Here is a 15,665-nt window from a genome sequence, read left to right as displayed (position 1 = left end):
TAAAAAACATCACAATAAACAAAACATGTTGGAGGAGGGGGGGGTTGACCCACCCAGACCCACCCCTCTGGATGCCCATGCCCATACACATCAAGAGTGCCTCTTTGGATCTCTCAGAGGAACTTTGGCGATTGGATGGGGGGAGAAGAAAAATCACCCAGGGATCACGTCAGTCACCCTCCAGACAGGGGTCAGGAAAAATAATAATGTGGGAAGAAATAGGCAGCCAGAATTGTGTATGGCTAGTGTATAGGCCCTAGGGCTGATAGCCTAGTACCAACCTATGAACCTATGAACATCACAAGACATCTGCAGCAGCTGGAAAGGCCACAGAAGTACCTCACAAAGAGGATTACTGGCTTCAAACAGATGCCCTATACTGACCGTTCTGAAAATAATTCCAGCTTTACTCCATAGCATATCTCCTACTCTGAGCTGATCTCTGCCTAACATATAAAGCTATGTCAAATCCAGAGCTGTTGGACATGCTACAGCTAAAGAAATCCCAATCCCTCCAAGCTACATGCTCTAGGGACCTAAACCTTGTCACCACAATAAACAGGACATGGAGGGATAGATTCCTGTCTCAGAGACTTCCCATACTCTGGAACGCACTACCCATCTATGTCAAGCAAAGTTCTTCATTAGCACCCTTCAAGAAAAATCTTGATGAGTGGATGGGAAATAGGAAATACACCCCGGGGATAACTTCTGTGTCTCTGCTCGACAGTGGCACAGGAAAATAACTTTCCTGGGTGGCGCGAGTCAAGGAATCTTCTTGGCTAGGCTTACGTAGGCCATTGGACCGATAGCCTAGTACCTACCTATGAACCTATGATAACATTCCAAGCTGTGTTCTAAATGGTTTAAAACAGGAGTTAGCAACACTATTGTGTATTCTTTTTAACCACAGCCTAAGCACTGGTTTTTGCCCCTACAGAATGGAAAACAGCTACCATCATCCCCTTGCAGAAAGGGGGGTGCATCCACTGACCCTGGGAACTATAAATCCATAGACCTAACCAGCGTTATCTGCAAGGCCATGGTGAGAATCGTCATGGACCCTATCAACAAAGATATAGGAAGCCTTCTAATGCTTGACTGATCCAGTTTGGCTTTGTTAAGGGCAGATTGTGCCTATTGAACCTTATGGACTTGTTTAAGAAAGCCACCAGAGCCCTGAATGAGAGCAAATCTGTGCATACTGCCTACCTAGACATAGCCAAGGCCTTTGACACAATGCCCCACTCAGGCATCATAAACTAATGCAAAATGCACCCAACATCTAAACCTTCATGGTTTCACCCAACTCATCCATTCACCTACCAGAATAAATAAAACCTCCAGCAAGCATACTACTCCGGACTGGATACTAGTCAGCAAGATCCCCCAGTCATATATAGCAGACTGCCTACCGGATAGCCTCAGTGATCATTCCCCAACATTCCTACTCAAAAAACACCTATATTAGGTTAAACCTGTCATCTAACGGCAAATACGTAATAAATTAAACTTTAACCCACTCACATTCATCTCACCCTCAGATTGTAACTGGACTCCACTAAAGTACCTCAGCCTAGATGACGCAGTTCCATTTTTCAATACTACCTTCCTAGGTATCCTAAATAACCACACCCCCATAAGATTTATCAGAGCCAAAGCCCAATCTTCCCCATGGCTGCAGAAACCCACTAGGTCAGTAATGAAAATCAAAGATAAAGTCTGGGATCACTGGCGCAAAACCAAAACCCCCTCAGCTAGACAGAAATTCCTATAATTGTGCAATAGAGTCAAAAAGCTAATAAAGCAGGACAAAATCCAATCCTACCAGCCTGCCCTTAACTCCTCCCAACACAATCCCAAGCAGTTCTGGTCCTCCATAAACTCCATCCTCCACGCAGGTAAAGTCAGTACCCCTCCACCTAACATTCTCCACTCAGAAAATATTGCTACCTCATCCAATAAACGCTTCACACAAACTGTACTATCATTAGCTAGACAACACAACCCCCTCCCCTCCACCCCACACCTACACCTAGTAATCTCCCCACTGCCTTCTCTTTTTCTCCTATCCCTACCTCTAACATAAAAAAAACTTTTAACTAAACTTAAACTCACTAAACTAGCAGCCAACAACCTCCCAAGTGAATACCTAAAAGTTGCAGCCGATGCCCTAGCCTACCAAGTCTTAATCTTGATTAACCGATCTCTGTCAGAATGTTACGTCCCTTCATTATGCAAAATATCCCACATCATTCCCCTCCACAAAGGTGGCCCCTCCACAGAACTCACCAATTACCAGCCCATAGCAACTCTATCTCCACTCTCCAAAATACGTGAGAGATGCATTCACTCTCAAGTCCTAGACTACCTCCTTACTAACAACCTAATTTCTTTTTTTTTTTTTCAAAAATAGTTTTTATTTTTGTAATAAACCATGCATACTTATGAAGGTAGACGCATGGGAAATGCACAAATGTTACACAGATAGTGGTTTGTAACAACATTAGTACAAAGGACATGTTTAAAAAGAACATAGAAAAAGTACAATATCTTGCAGTATGCATAGTACACAAACTAAAAGCCCAAACCAAACTAAACAATATTTACAAAGCTACCAATACTGAACAAGGGTGGAAGCAACAGTGCCATTACTTGTACAATTGGGAAATAACAGCCCTACTTATGGCTTGTCTTAGAAGGGAGAAACCCACAGCACAGGGGGTGCAGAGTGAAGGGGGAGAAAAAAGAACATGGATAAAGGGATATGTGTATGTTAGCCATAGCTTAGTCACATAGAATTACTTCAAACAGGCTTTTCCAAAGTTTACTGAAGTAGGCTCTCTTCATAGGTCCATTTATGATGAATTTCTGGGCCGAGATATATTTAATGGCCATATTTTTAAATCCCCGCCAACATAATTTGGTGCGATCCAACCAGTTGTGGGTGATGTAGAGTTTTATGAGAAAGCAAAGCGTTGTTAGGATATGAATATGAAACTTAGGCAGGCCATGAGGGGGGATATTTAGAATAGCCGTTTCCCATGAAAGGGTGGAGCTATAGTAACCCATTTTTTTGAGACGCACTTTGAGAGAACACCAAAGTTTATGGGAGTTATTGCAATGCCACATAATATGTAAAAGTTCAGCTCCTGAACAGCATGTACATAACGGAGATCTATTAGAGTTAAATTTGTTAATTCTTGCAGGGGTAAGGTAGGCGTTGTTATTCAACATCAGTTGAGTGTATAAGAATTTCTTGAAGGGGGATAATTCAATGCTAGTTTTTATGGCTAGTAATTTTGATCCTCTGTAATAGGGGTTTTGATTGTCCCAGTATTTGGAAAAAGACAGTTTCCTTTGTGAAGTAATGGATGTAGTAATTTGTATGACAAAGAAATTGTTTTATTATTACTAGAAATTGTATTAATAATTAGGTTTAGTTTGTCCATTAGCTGTATATCAGGGACTGTATTATTGGTTTGTGAAGAAATAAGTTCCCTGAGTTGACGAGGATAACTGAATACTTGTTATTAACCTTGAGGGCTAATCGTAATTCGGCAAGAGACAGAGATTTATGTTTAAGAATATCCCATACTTTAAGGTCTTTGATGAGAGGGAAATCAGCAAGATCTATCATCTTGTTGTTGATTTTAAGATTTGGGTTGAGGTGTATTGGTTGAAAAAGGGTAAAATAAGTTGAAGATTGATGTCCTTAATCAGTTTTTGGAAAAGTTTTATTTGATGTTTCAGTAGAGAGGATAGCTTTAGGCTATTCAAGGAAGTAGGTGATAAAAAGGGAGTGGCCTTAGGATTAATTTTGTTAGATAGAATATGTCCGTACCATATCTTTAGCCACGCTGGGTAGTAATTTTGGTCTTTGTTATTCATGTATGCAATGGACCATAGTTTATTAGAGCTAATAATCAGATAGTAGAGTTGAAGGTTTGGAAGGCCCACCCCACCTTTCTCCTTGGGAAGACTTAACTTGGAAAAAGAGATCCTAACATTCTTAGGAAACCAGAGAAATTTGATTATTGTTTTTTCAATCTGTGAGAAGAAGTTGTTTGAAATATTTATATTTGTTGCACTAAATTGATAGAGGAGTCTGGGAAGGATATTCATTTTCACAATAGCTACTTTTGAAAGGAATGATAATTTCACTAGTTTCCATCTTTGTAGGTCTTGACATATGGTAAACCATGATTTTAGCAGGTTATTTTGAAGCATAGAGGCTTGATTGTGTTCAAAGTTGACGCCAAGGTATTTGAGACTGTATGAGATATGGAAGGACGATTCGGGGAAGAAGGAAGGTTTATGCGCCTCTGGATTTATTGGGAGAATATGTGATTTTTTATCATTGACTTGGTATCCAGAGGCCTTAGAGAAGGAAGTGATTGCTTTTAATATTTTTGGCAGGTCCGTGTTCGGGTAATGGAAGTAGAGGTTTAAGTCGTCAGCAAAGGCCGATAATGCTACTTGTGTGTTGAGAATTTTAGGAATAGTGTGATGTGTATTTTGAGTGAGATAAAGGAAAAAGGGTTCAATAAATAGATTGAAGAGGAAGGGAGAAAGTGGACAACCTTGTCTAGTGCCATTAGTAATCTGGATGGGCTTAGATCTTTTTTTATTTATATAAAGATATGTGCTTGAGTTTGAATAAAGAGTTCTGATCATATCTAGGAAGGTTGTGGGTATGTTAAAATGTGATAGCGTGGAGAAGAGAAAGTCCCAGTTTACCCTGTCAAATGCTTTTGATGCGTCTAGGGTTAAGGCATATAACGTTTTTTTTTCTTTTTTGGTAAACTGGATAAGAGAGTCTAGTGTTAGTGTATTGTCCCATGTATATCTATTGGACATAAACCCAGCTTGGTCAGGTGATAGTAAGTGTGGTAATACCTGTTTAAGTCTGTTGGCTAAGATGGCAGAGAAGATTTTGATATCAACATTTATAAGCGAGATAGGTCTGTAATTATGTGGGTCTGTTTTTTCTTTATTGTTTTAAGTAGCAGGATTGTTTTTGAGTTATTCCAGTGTATGTCTGTAATTCCATGTTTTACAATAAAGTTAAAAACTTCTAGGAGGATAGGAGCAATTTTTGAGTTAAAGGTCTTGAAAAAATTAGTAGTAAAGCCATCCGGGCCAGGGGATTTGCCTAATTTGAGTTTATTAATGGTGGTTTGAATCTCACGGATAGTAAATGGAGCTGATAGGGTGGATATTTGATCCTGATTAAGAGATGGGAAGATGATTGAATTAAGAAATGTAACCATCTGCAGATTGGAGGTGTTGTGTTTGTTGTTGCTATATATGTCAGTATATATGTCGTGAAAAAGTTTAATAATCTCGCAGTCTGTTTTGTAAGTTACTCCTTTATGTTGCAAGATGGAGATTGTCGGAGCACCGCTATTGTTTTTGAGTATTCTAGACAGGGTTCTAGATGGGATTTGTGCCCACTCAGAGTAGGTTGCAATTTGTTTTTGTTCCTGTATCGAATAGTTATATAAGTGTAGCTCGCATAGTTCTTTATGTGCAGCATTGATCGATTCTTCTAGTTTGGGGTCGGGGTGTGTTTTGAATTCTCTTTCCAAGGACGCTAGCCTTAAAGCAAGATCAGATTCTTTCCTTTTATTAAGTTTATTAAAAAATGTAGCTTTACTAATCAGATACCCTCTTAATTCGGCCTTGCAGGCCGCCCATTGTATGTCAAGCGCTATTTGGGAATTACCAAATCCATAGTTCAGACAATGTCTTATTGATTCTCTGTACAACCTCTTTATGTTTTAGTAGGTTATTGTTAAGGGACCAATTCGCAGGGGAGGGATCGGATGCAAGACAATCATAAGGGAAATTTTTGCATGGTCAGATAATAGCCTAGGTTCACACCTTAGTGTGATCTTGAAATTAGAGAAGGATTTAGAGATTAAGAAAAATCTAAACGTGACCATGATTTGTGGCATTGAGAGTAGAAGGTGTACATACTGCTTTTGATGGATCCGCACCAAAGACAATTGTATCCATGAGATTATAGTCAGACATTAGTTCTTCCAGAGCAGTAGAAGCTTGAGAGTTATATGAGGGGAATTGCTGGTACGGTCTAAACTGGGATTTATGACTGCATTCCAGTCTCCTCCTATAATAAAAAGGTGATTTGAGAATGCGCTAAGGATATTATAGATTTCCATGAAGAAGATGTGTTGTTGAGTGCAGGGACCATATACGTTCAGAAATAAAACGGGTTTGACGGAATTCGGCACTATGGATGTAAAAAAACACCACCTGCCAAATTTATCAGACTTGCCTTCTATGATGGTGCCCTGGAATTGTTTCTTGATTAAAATTGCGACTCCCTTAGAGTTTGAACTATCACCCCCCGCTATTATAGTCCTAATCCATTTTTTGTTAGAGGTTTTTTCCCAGCATTCTTTGGGTAGATGCGTCTCCTGTAAGAAACAGATAGTAGCCTGAGATTTAAAAAAAAGATGTAGTATTAGATTTTTTTTCTCAGCATTCTGAAGGCCTTTAACATTCCAGCAGTCTACTTGCCAGCTACTGAATTCCTTAATTTAGTTGGTATTATTGAAAGGTGATTTGAATGGGAGGTTATTGTTATACCTACACATAGAAGGGTTTGTTTAGGGAGAGTTATTATTGGGTATACCAGAGGGAAGAGAGCTTGATATGTCTTTAACACTGTTTTTACTAAGAAGTTATCATTGCGGTAAGGGTAGCCCACAGCTTCTTCAAACTAACCCCAGTGCCTATCCACCCATACTCCTTATATGAAGAAGTATATAAACACACAAACACAAACCTAACCTTTACTATACATATGTACAAAATATAACTTTTCCAAAACATAACCTACCTAGATTACTTACAACGCCACCCACTGAGCTTCCAAGGCTGTACATTATGTAATATGCAGTTTGTATATCTTGCGGCATGGTCTGTGATAGGGTAGGGTAGTGTATAGGAAAAATATGACAACATGCCTTTTACAGGGAAGTACACCCTCGGAGGTACACCGTTTAACAAATATTCTGAGTACCTGAAGAACTATATGTATTTAAACAAAAAAGTTTTGATGATGATAGAGGTGAGTTAATGACTCACAGCTTGCTACAAATACCTTTTGGCTCAACAGTAATAGAGTTTAACACACTCAAGTGATGCAAACCAAAAACATTTGTCTGGAACATATGTTTGTGCCTATTACTCTTACACCACCAGCTTGTTATGATAGTATTATATCATCCCCCACATATATGGAGAGAGAGAAGAAGGAGAATCGATTAATTCAACTAAGTATAATAATTAGCTAAGTAAACAATCATCTATTCTGCTATCAGGGTACGTGGCCTGAGAATCTAGTTGGTTAGATTAGATAGAGTCGCTTGTCTCAGCCACAGAACCTTTCACACTTAGAAAACTTAATTTTAAACTCCTTGGGTTCAACACCTTAACATAGATCCCGATCTGGGGTCCGTTTGCAACCATAGACTATACTGTATGCCATATGTTATAATCTAGTGGTTACCTTACAAATAGAGCTGTTATTAGCCCCACAACCATACTAAAGAATAAAACAGTAGCAGAGGTCAAGAAGAGACTAAGGATATGTTTAGTGTTGCTGGAGGGCGTTAGAAATGAGGCTTGAACAGTGATGCTTGTGCATAGTAAACAAGTATTGCTCACTCAGGGAAAGTATCCCTGATGTGGGGAACAATCCCCTACATTAGGCAGACTATGCATACAGCAGTCCCATGCATATTTAAGTTACTAAAGACAGTGGTATTGTTGCTGGCACTGAATTAAGAAACCAGGTCCTGATAATCATGTTAACTGTTATGTCATGTGTAATGTAGAAACTGTACTGACATTAATTTGCTATAGAGTAAATTCATTGACATCCTATACCCCCACCTAGCAATGCTTCACTTTTATAACAGCATGAACATGATGTTGTATTATACGCATTCTACTGCGTGACCAGCAGTGTTTTTAGTAGACATAGCACTGATAAATAACCAGAGAATTGCAACCTTCGTATGAGTTGCATGTAAAACGTGCGTGCTTGTCAGGGAAAAAGGTTCGAAGTTTGTGCTAGGCAGGATGCGCGGTGCAAGGATGAAAATTTATCAGAAGCTCCGTACGCCATGTGAGAAGCAACAGGCAGCTAGCGACAGCATCGGGAGTCTGGTTTATCCATGCGAGTGAGCTTTAGGAAGTATGGCTGTAGATGCTTGACAGGGCTTTGCTAGACTTCGAGAAGTAGACATCATTTCCAAAGAACACACGGATACTTAAGCATTACGAAGCGGAGATCAACAGATACCCACAGCGCCTGACATTACGCCTTGCTAGCTATTTACTGATTCAAACTGGTACTTGAAGACTCAGTTATTTGAGAGGTTGTCGGTGTGTTTTTTACAGGAGAACATTCAGCCATGTTGGACCAGGAGTTGTATATCTCCTTAGGCGACGTAGTCTGTGAGCTAATCCTGGTGTCGCTTGGATGTTGCAGGAGTATCCAGGTGTTACAGCTAAGTGGGACCCATATGGAAACGTCTGACAGGAGAAACTGTGCCTAGCTCCACGTGTTAAACGCTGGCATTTAAGAAGTCCATTAAAGGTTTTTCACAGGTACGTAAAGGAATATTTATTCAGTCGGATTAATATTTGTAGATTAATCGGGTTTTTTAACGGGTCCATAAAAAACAAAGTTCTGATCCGTTATCTAGCTGGGAGAAAGAGTCGCTAGCGAAATTGTGGTTTCAGGAAGTGGGATCTTTGTTGAAAGCCTTAATAAAGGCTGTTTTTGCTTCGATGTGAGTATTGACTGAGTATCTCACTTCATTGTTATGAAATATTAGGTTGTTAGGGTAACGCATTTGGAAGCGTATGTTTCTTTTGATTAAATCTGCGTATAACGGAGCCAGTTTTTGTCTGTTTTCCTTAATAGTTGCTGGTAAGTCTTGCGAGAATGTAATTTTGTGTTTGTTCCAAATTAAGGATTTATGTTTTTTTGCTGCATTTAGTATTTTTTGTGTTACTTGGAAATTGAGTAGTTTAACATACACTTGACGGGGGTCTGTGGTGTCTTGCCTTCTCCGGAGTGCTCTGTGAGCTCTTTCAATGGTGATTTCAGGTATCTCACCATCTTTGTAGTAGAGACTCAAAGATTTGCTTTGCAGTAGTGATTAAGCTTTGGTTGTCGTAGATCTCAGGAATACCTCTAATTAGGATATTGTTTCTCCGACTTCTTGCCTCTAGATCTGTTATTTTCATTTGAAGTTCTGTTATAACTGTTGAGTTAGCAGAAAGATCATCAGTAAGAGTTTGGATTTGAAACTCATTTGACTGTATTTTTTGTTCAAGAGTGCCCACTCTTTCAGCAATCTGAGTGACAGATTTTACAATGGTTGAGAGTTGTTCAAAAATTCTGGATGGCTGCATGTATGGGTTGTAGGGCCTGTTTTAATTCAACCATGTGGAAGCCAGTATCCTCAGTGATGTTAGTAGTGTTTTTGTTAAGATCCAGTTGTTGTTTATTGGTTTTTTGCCTTTTTGAGAGGTTCTCTTTTTCTGGTGAGAAGATTATCGAAGACTTAGCTTTTGTTGTCTGTGTCTCCATTGATATAGGATCATTTGAAGGTTTTTGCTGTCTGGCCATGTGGTCTTCAGAGTGCTGCAGCAGATTGAGGCCTTCTAGATCACAGTAAGTACAAGATTTAGAGAGCTGATACAGAATATAGAGATGATTTTAGCTTCTTTCACAAGCTGTATGTACTGGATGGTTCGTCTTTACGATACTAGAGTCAATTCCTTTGTTCCGTAGAGCGTCCCGAAGCTCCGAGAGATATAAAAAACTAAGATATGAGTAACTGAGGTAGGGAGCTCAGTGTAGATGCAGTTCACCAGGCGGCCACCATCTTGGAATGTGACAACCTAATTTCTAACAATCAACACAGTTTCCAGCCAAATCATAGCACTACCACTGCCTTATTCACTTTTACTAACACTATCCTTCAGCATAAAAACAATGGCAATTTCTCCTCTGCAACTTTCCTAGACCTGTCTAAGGCATTTGACATGGTCCCAGACAAGCATCTCATCTCTGTTCTCAATAATCTATCCTACTCTCCATCAGTCACCAACTGGTTTCAGAGCTACCTGACTGACCGCCAGCAATCCGTTGTATGGCAGAATGACATCTTCCCAACTACCTGTCTCTATTGGTGTTCCCCAAGGATCCATCCTTGGACCTTTACTCTTCTCCATTTTCACCAGTAATCTAGTCACTGACACCAAACAGGCCTCTCATACAGTATGCAGATGACTCAACCATCATCTGCTCAGCCTAGTCCCTATCTGAACTGCAAAAGGTCACACAGGATGCCTTTTCCTGTGTTGAAACTTGGCTACCTGATGCCCAGTTAATACTCAATCCAAACAAAACTAAACCCTTCTCATCTTCCAACCCATCAAACATACACATAGGTTCATAGACTAGTACTAGGCTATTTGCCCTTGTGGGCCATTTTAAGCCTAGCCAAGTACCCCATGTGAGAATCAAACCATGCACCTTGTGTCTGCAAGGTAAACACCTTAACTAATCTGCCATCCTGCCACCCAAACCTACTCTCACTTTAATATTACAGCCAATGACAACAACATTATCCCCCCGACAGATCACACCAAAATGCTTGGAGATGAGAGAGACAATAATCTCAAATTTGACATTCACATTTCCATGACCATAAAAAAAGTCCACAAAAAACTAGGAGCCTTATACAGAAATAAGCAATTCCTCACCAAAACAGCCAGGATTTCAGTTGCAAATTCCCACCTTATCTCCACCCTTTTCTATGCCTCTCCAATATATACCAACTTAAGGCAAAGCAATCTAAGTAAACTCGAGACCTGCTACAGCAAAATCACCATGTTCGCCATCGGGGCCCCCTACCATAGTCACCACTGTCTCTCACTTGCTGAACTTGGCTGGCTTGAACTCCCTCATCTCCTTCAATGGTATCAACTCTCACTTGCCCACAAACTAGTAAACCATCCGCTAAACATCCCATCCCTCCAAAATCTACTCCAGCTCTATTACACCACCAGACCACTATGATCCAGCAACAAAAATCAATTACAGGTAACCAGAGCCAAGATCTCTGCTGGAGAAGCACTTTTCTCCAGCTCAATAGCCAAGTTATGGAACACCCTCCCCCCATAACCTCTGTACCATGATGCACTCACTTCAAAGCTGTACTTAAATCTCTCCTAAAAAATCACTGGTTATGCCCTTGTAACACTCCTCACTAGCATCTCCTACTCCATCCACCCTCACCCTCTCTTCCACCCTCCTAACTACCTTTGATTACAGCCAACTCTGATGCCTGAAAGCTTATTACTTATAATACTGCTGTAATTATTTACTGTAACAATGTGAATAACTGCTATTTAATTCTTAGAATGCATGTCATCTTAGATGGCACAGATGTTATGTGAGTACTGTATGTATTATGTTCTTCATCAGGACCTGTGATTGTATTAAGTACTGCATGTACTATGTTCTTCATCAGGACCTGTGATTGTATTAAGTACTGCATGTACTATGTTCTTCATCAGGACCTGTGATTGTATTAAGTACTGTATGTACTATGTTCTTCATCAGGACCTATGATTGTATTAAGTACTGTATGTACTATGTTCTTCATCAGGACCTGTGATTGTATTAACGTTACTGTTATACATACAACTGCATCTACTTCTTGTAATCACATACCTAAATTCATCTTTATTGTGGAGCTTTTCTCCCCGGGCCTCTGCTGAAAAAGGACCTGTGTCCAGTCAGCATTTCCAGGTCAACAAATGTAAATACATAAATAAATTATTATCCCCTTTGGCAAGGGTGATGTCCCTATGGATTACTATATTAATAGCATCACCCTAAGCTCTAAATCAGTAGTGAGAGATTTGAGCACAAATGTTGACAGCAACCTTACCTTGGATCACCATATGTCCAGTGCGGTTATGAAGCCTTTCTACATTACTCACCTCATAAGTAAGGAAATAGCTTCCAAAATAAAAGAGGTTATTACCCCCATACTCTTCCCTCATCAGGCCATTAATAGAGTACAGTGTTTCCTTTGTATGTACCTAAACAGGCACCTGCATCTACTCAAGAGACCTCAAAGGTTTCTCACAAAGAAAATTCAGGGTCTTCAGCACAAATCATATGTGGACAGACTGAAATTGCTGTCACTATACTTTGTATCAAATAGACTACTCAGAGGCAACATGTACTTTGCATACAGAGCAACGCCTGATCCTGTCTTAATGGATATGCTGCACATTCGTAAGTCAAATGGTACACAGTTCACTCGCTCTAGGGACCTTACCTACTTGTGACATCAACAAGATTTGCTGGAGAGACAGATATGTCTCACAGAGGTTATCTCTCTTCTGGAACAAACTTCCAATTCAAGTTAAACAAAGCCCCTTGTTGACAATATTTAAGCATGATTTGGACGATTGGATGGGAAACTGCAAATTCACCCCAGGGTGAGGGATGTCCATCTTGGATAGGGGCAGTCAGTGCTGATTTAGAGTGGCTTGTAATTATTGACCACATCTCTAGGCCGTATAGGGAACAAGGGTTGAACTTGGCTAGGCTTGTAAGGGGCCTAGGGCCATTAGTCTACTAACCTATGATCCTATGAGAGGCAAAATTCACTTTTTTTCCAGAATAAGCACAAGATAAGGAAAATAAATAATTCAAGATATCTACAGCAGAGTAGAAAGATAGTAGATTACAGAGCTCAATTTGCAGCAAGGGTGGGCAGGTTAAAAATCTCCAGGTTTAAAAAGAAAATCAAGCAGCTGGAGGGGGCGAGAAAATTCACCAGCAGGGAGTCACCAACAGTGCTTGCAGTTTTTGGAGGCCACAAGTCTTTTCAGAAAAAACAAAGACACAGATATTCTCTGTGTATTTAAGTATCACTTGCAAAACAAATTAACCAATGAGACAAACGTGAAATGTGCAGCCTCGGTAATTCAAGTGCATTATTTGCCAGAGAGAACAAAAACACCAGGGCACAAAAGGGAGCAGGTAAAACAGAAAGAAACTCTATCAGTTTAAGCAACTCAAAGACAAAAAATAAATTTACTTTTCTGACCCAGCAGGGGGTTACCATCAGTGCTTGTACTTTTTACAGGCCTTGAGTCTTATCAGAAAAGATAAAGACGCAGAAGTGCTATGCATATTTAAGTATTGTGTATTTAAGTATCACTCGTTGTTAGTTCAACAATCTAATAAACTCTAACAAATAAATTAATATACTAGTAAAGTATTTTTAGCCATTGTTTTGTGTGCTGATATAATCTGTGTAGCAGAAATCAAACAGAAAGAGTGCTGGCAGTGTTACTTTTTTCAAGACTGCATTGATTTTGTTCACATTTACTGAACAGAACATGGCCTCACCTCCTACCTGCTTCCTCAGAGCAGAATGTATGGCATTACATCACATGCTGTCCTCCATTCTATACTGCTAATAATACAGTTCACTATATTACCATATGTAGTAAATAATCACAAAAGGACTAAAACCCTTGGCAATTAACTGCTCGGTTAACAAAACATTAAAAATAACTAGCAAAATGATACTACAGCAGATACACAGCTGTAAAGTAATGCCATTCCATGACTCTTTCTTAAAAAGAGATATTTAATGCCAGGATAATTGCTCTCACAATAAAATTGCTTCTTTAAATCACATTCATTTTAAAAAACACAGATAATATATATTGTTCTAAGTCACTCAAACAAACAATGACTGCACAGGCATTTCCTATTTCTAAGCAACTGATTAATTAATCATTAAGTAAAACTCTGTCATCCTTAAAAATGTATTACACCATCACATATATCTGCAAAATCTCATATAAAAATATACAGACATAGACATAAAAGTATACACATACATACTCATGCATACGCACACATACACATGCATGCATATACACATATAAATATACATATATATACATGCACACACACACACACACACACACACACACACACACACACACACACACACACACACACACACACACACACACACACACACACACACACACACATCCATTCACATATAAAAATACATACACATACAAATGCATTCCCATAGTATGAACAAATGATGTGTATAAAAAAAAAAAAAAAAATATATATATATATATATATATATATATATATATACACATGCATACACACATACATATATATGCATACATACACACATAGATACATGCAACATGTGATAACATAAGGAAATAATTATTTCTTTAATCTGTGCGCTTTAAGAACAGGTTTAACTGCAATATAGCCATTAAGACCTAGACCCTGATGTGCTCTTAATTGGATCTTGAAATTTAGAGCACATCAGGGTCCAGGTCTTAATGACTATATTTCAATTAAACCTGTTCTTAAAGCACATAGATTAAAGAAATAATTTCCATATATTATCACATGTTGCATGTATGTATGTGCGTATGTATGCATATATATATGTATATATATATATATATATATATATATATATAGATAGATAGATAGATAGATATATGTATATGTGCTGTTACTTTACAGCTGTTTATCTGCTCTGGTATCTTTTTGTTAGTTACCATATATATAGTACTTCAGTGTTTCAGAAGTCACCACAAATACTGTACCAGGAGTTATTAGTGAATGGTCTTATTGCAATACCACCCCCTGAGCAACTGCTGATAGTGTCCATTTAATACCTTCCACCCAGGGGAGCTATCCCTTTTGTCAAGACCTAGCTATGCCTCTGACTATATATAACTCTGGCTGTTTGTCAGCTCTTTCTCCTTATCTTTGATAAATATCAGGTAGCTAGAGCATTTAAACTGCACAAAATCCCGAGACAACTAAATGCTTTTGTAGTCAGGTAGCAACTACTGCCATCCTCCTTGCATTTCCCTGTTGGATGGGACTTATTTTCTGCTGCATGGTACCTTGAGAGATAACAGCGCCCATGTTTTCTTTGTAACTGTTTTATGACTACTAACCTTCACATCGTGGCAAGGAAACCTTCATGTAGTATAAGTCATCACCGGAGACGAGTATTGTATGAGTACCATAACAAGTACAATAAACAATATATTTTTCATGTTTATCATACTTGCTATGGTACTCATCTTTGGCATGACTACACCATATGTTATACCTTTCACTTTTCTCTGTGACAAGGTAACATAATTGTAATGGGTGATATTAAACAGTGGTAAACCTAATATGATTATTTTTCTAAGTCACAGCCCTGCATTGTGATTATTAAATAATTCATGCTGCCTTCATCTTACTTTATTGGTTGTCCTTCCCATTCTGAAATATATTTACAAGTCAGAAAGTTGGAAATAGGTTCATAGGTTGGTACTAGGCTATCGGCCCTAGGGCCTATAGAAGCCTAGCCATAAAAATTCCCTGGCTATTTCTTCCCACACTATTTACTTCCCTGGACCCCTGTCTAGCAGGGAAAATGTTATTACCACCATGCAGATCACTGCCCAGTCTTGAACCCAGAAACCTGTGCACTACAGTCAGAGCAACATACCACGAAGCTAAGCCAGCAGCT

At 39.0% G+C, this 15,665-nt stretch overlaps 1 protein-coding gene across 1 annotated transcript in view; it reads right to left on the bottom strand.

Annotated features, from left to right (window-relative positions):
* The window catches only part of LOC122815420 (vomeronasal type-2 receptor 26-like), a 192,288-nt gene that overhangs the window by 29,894 nt on the left and 146,729 nt on the right, over positions 1–15,665 (bottom strand). The window lies entirely within an intron of this gene.

The sequence above is a fragment of the Protopterus annectens genome, chromosome 1.part1 (assembly GCF_019279795.1).
Source record: "Protopterus annectens isolate FY-2018-M chromosome 1.part1, PAN1.0, whole genome shotgun sequence".
In the NCBI taxonomy this organism is placed as follows: domain Eukaryota; kingdom Metazoa; phylum Chordata; order Ceratodontiformes; family Protopteridae; genus Protopterus; species Protopterus annectens.
This window is presented reverse-complemented; position numbering and strand designations above follow the sequence as displayed.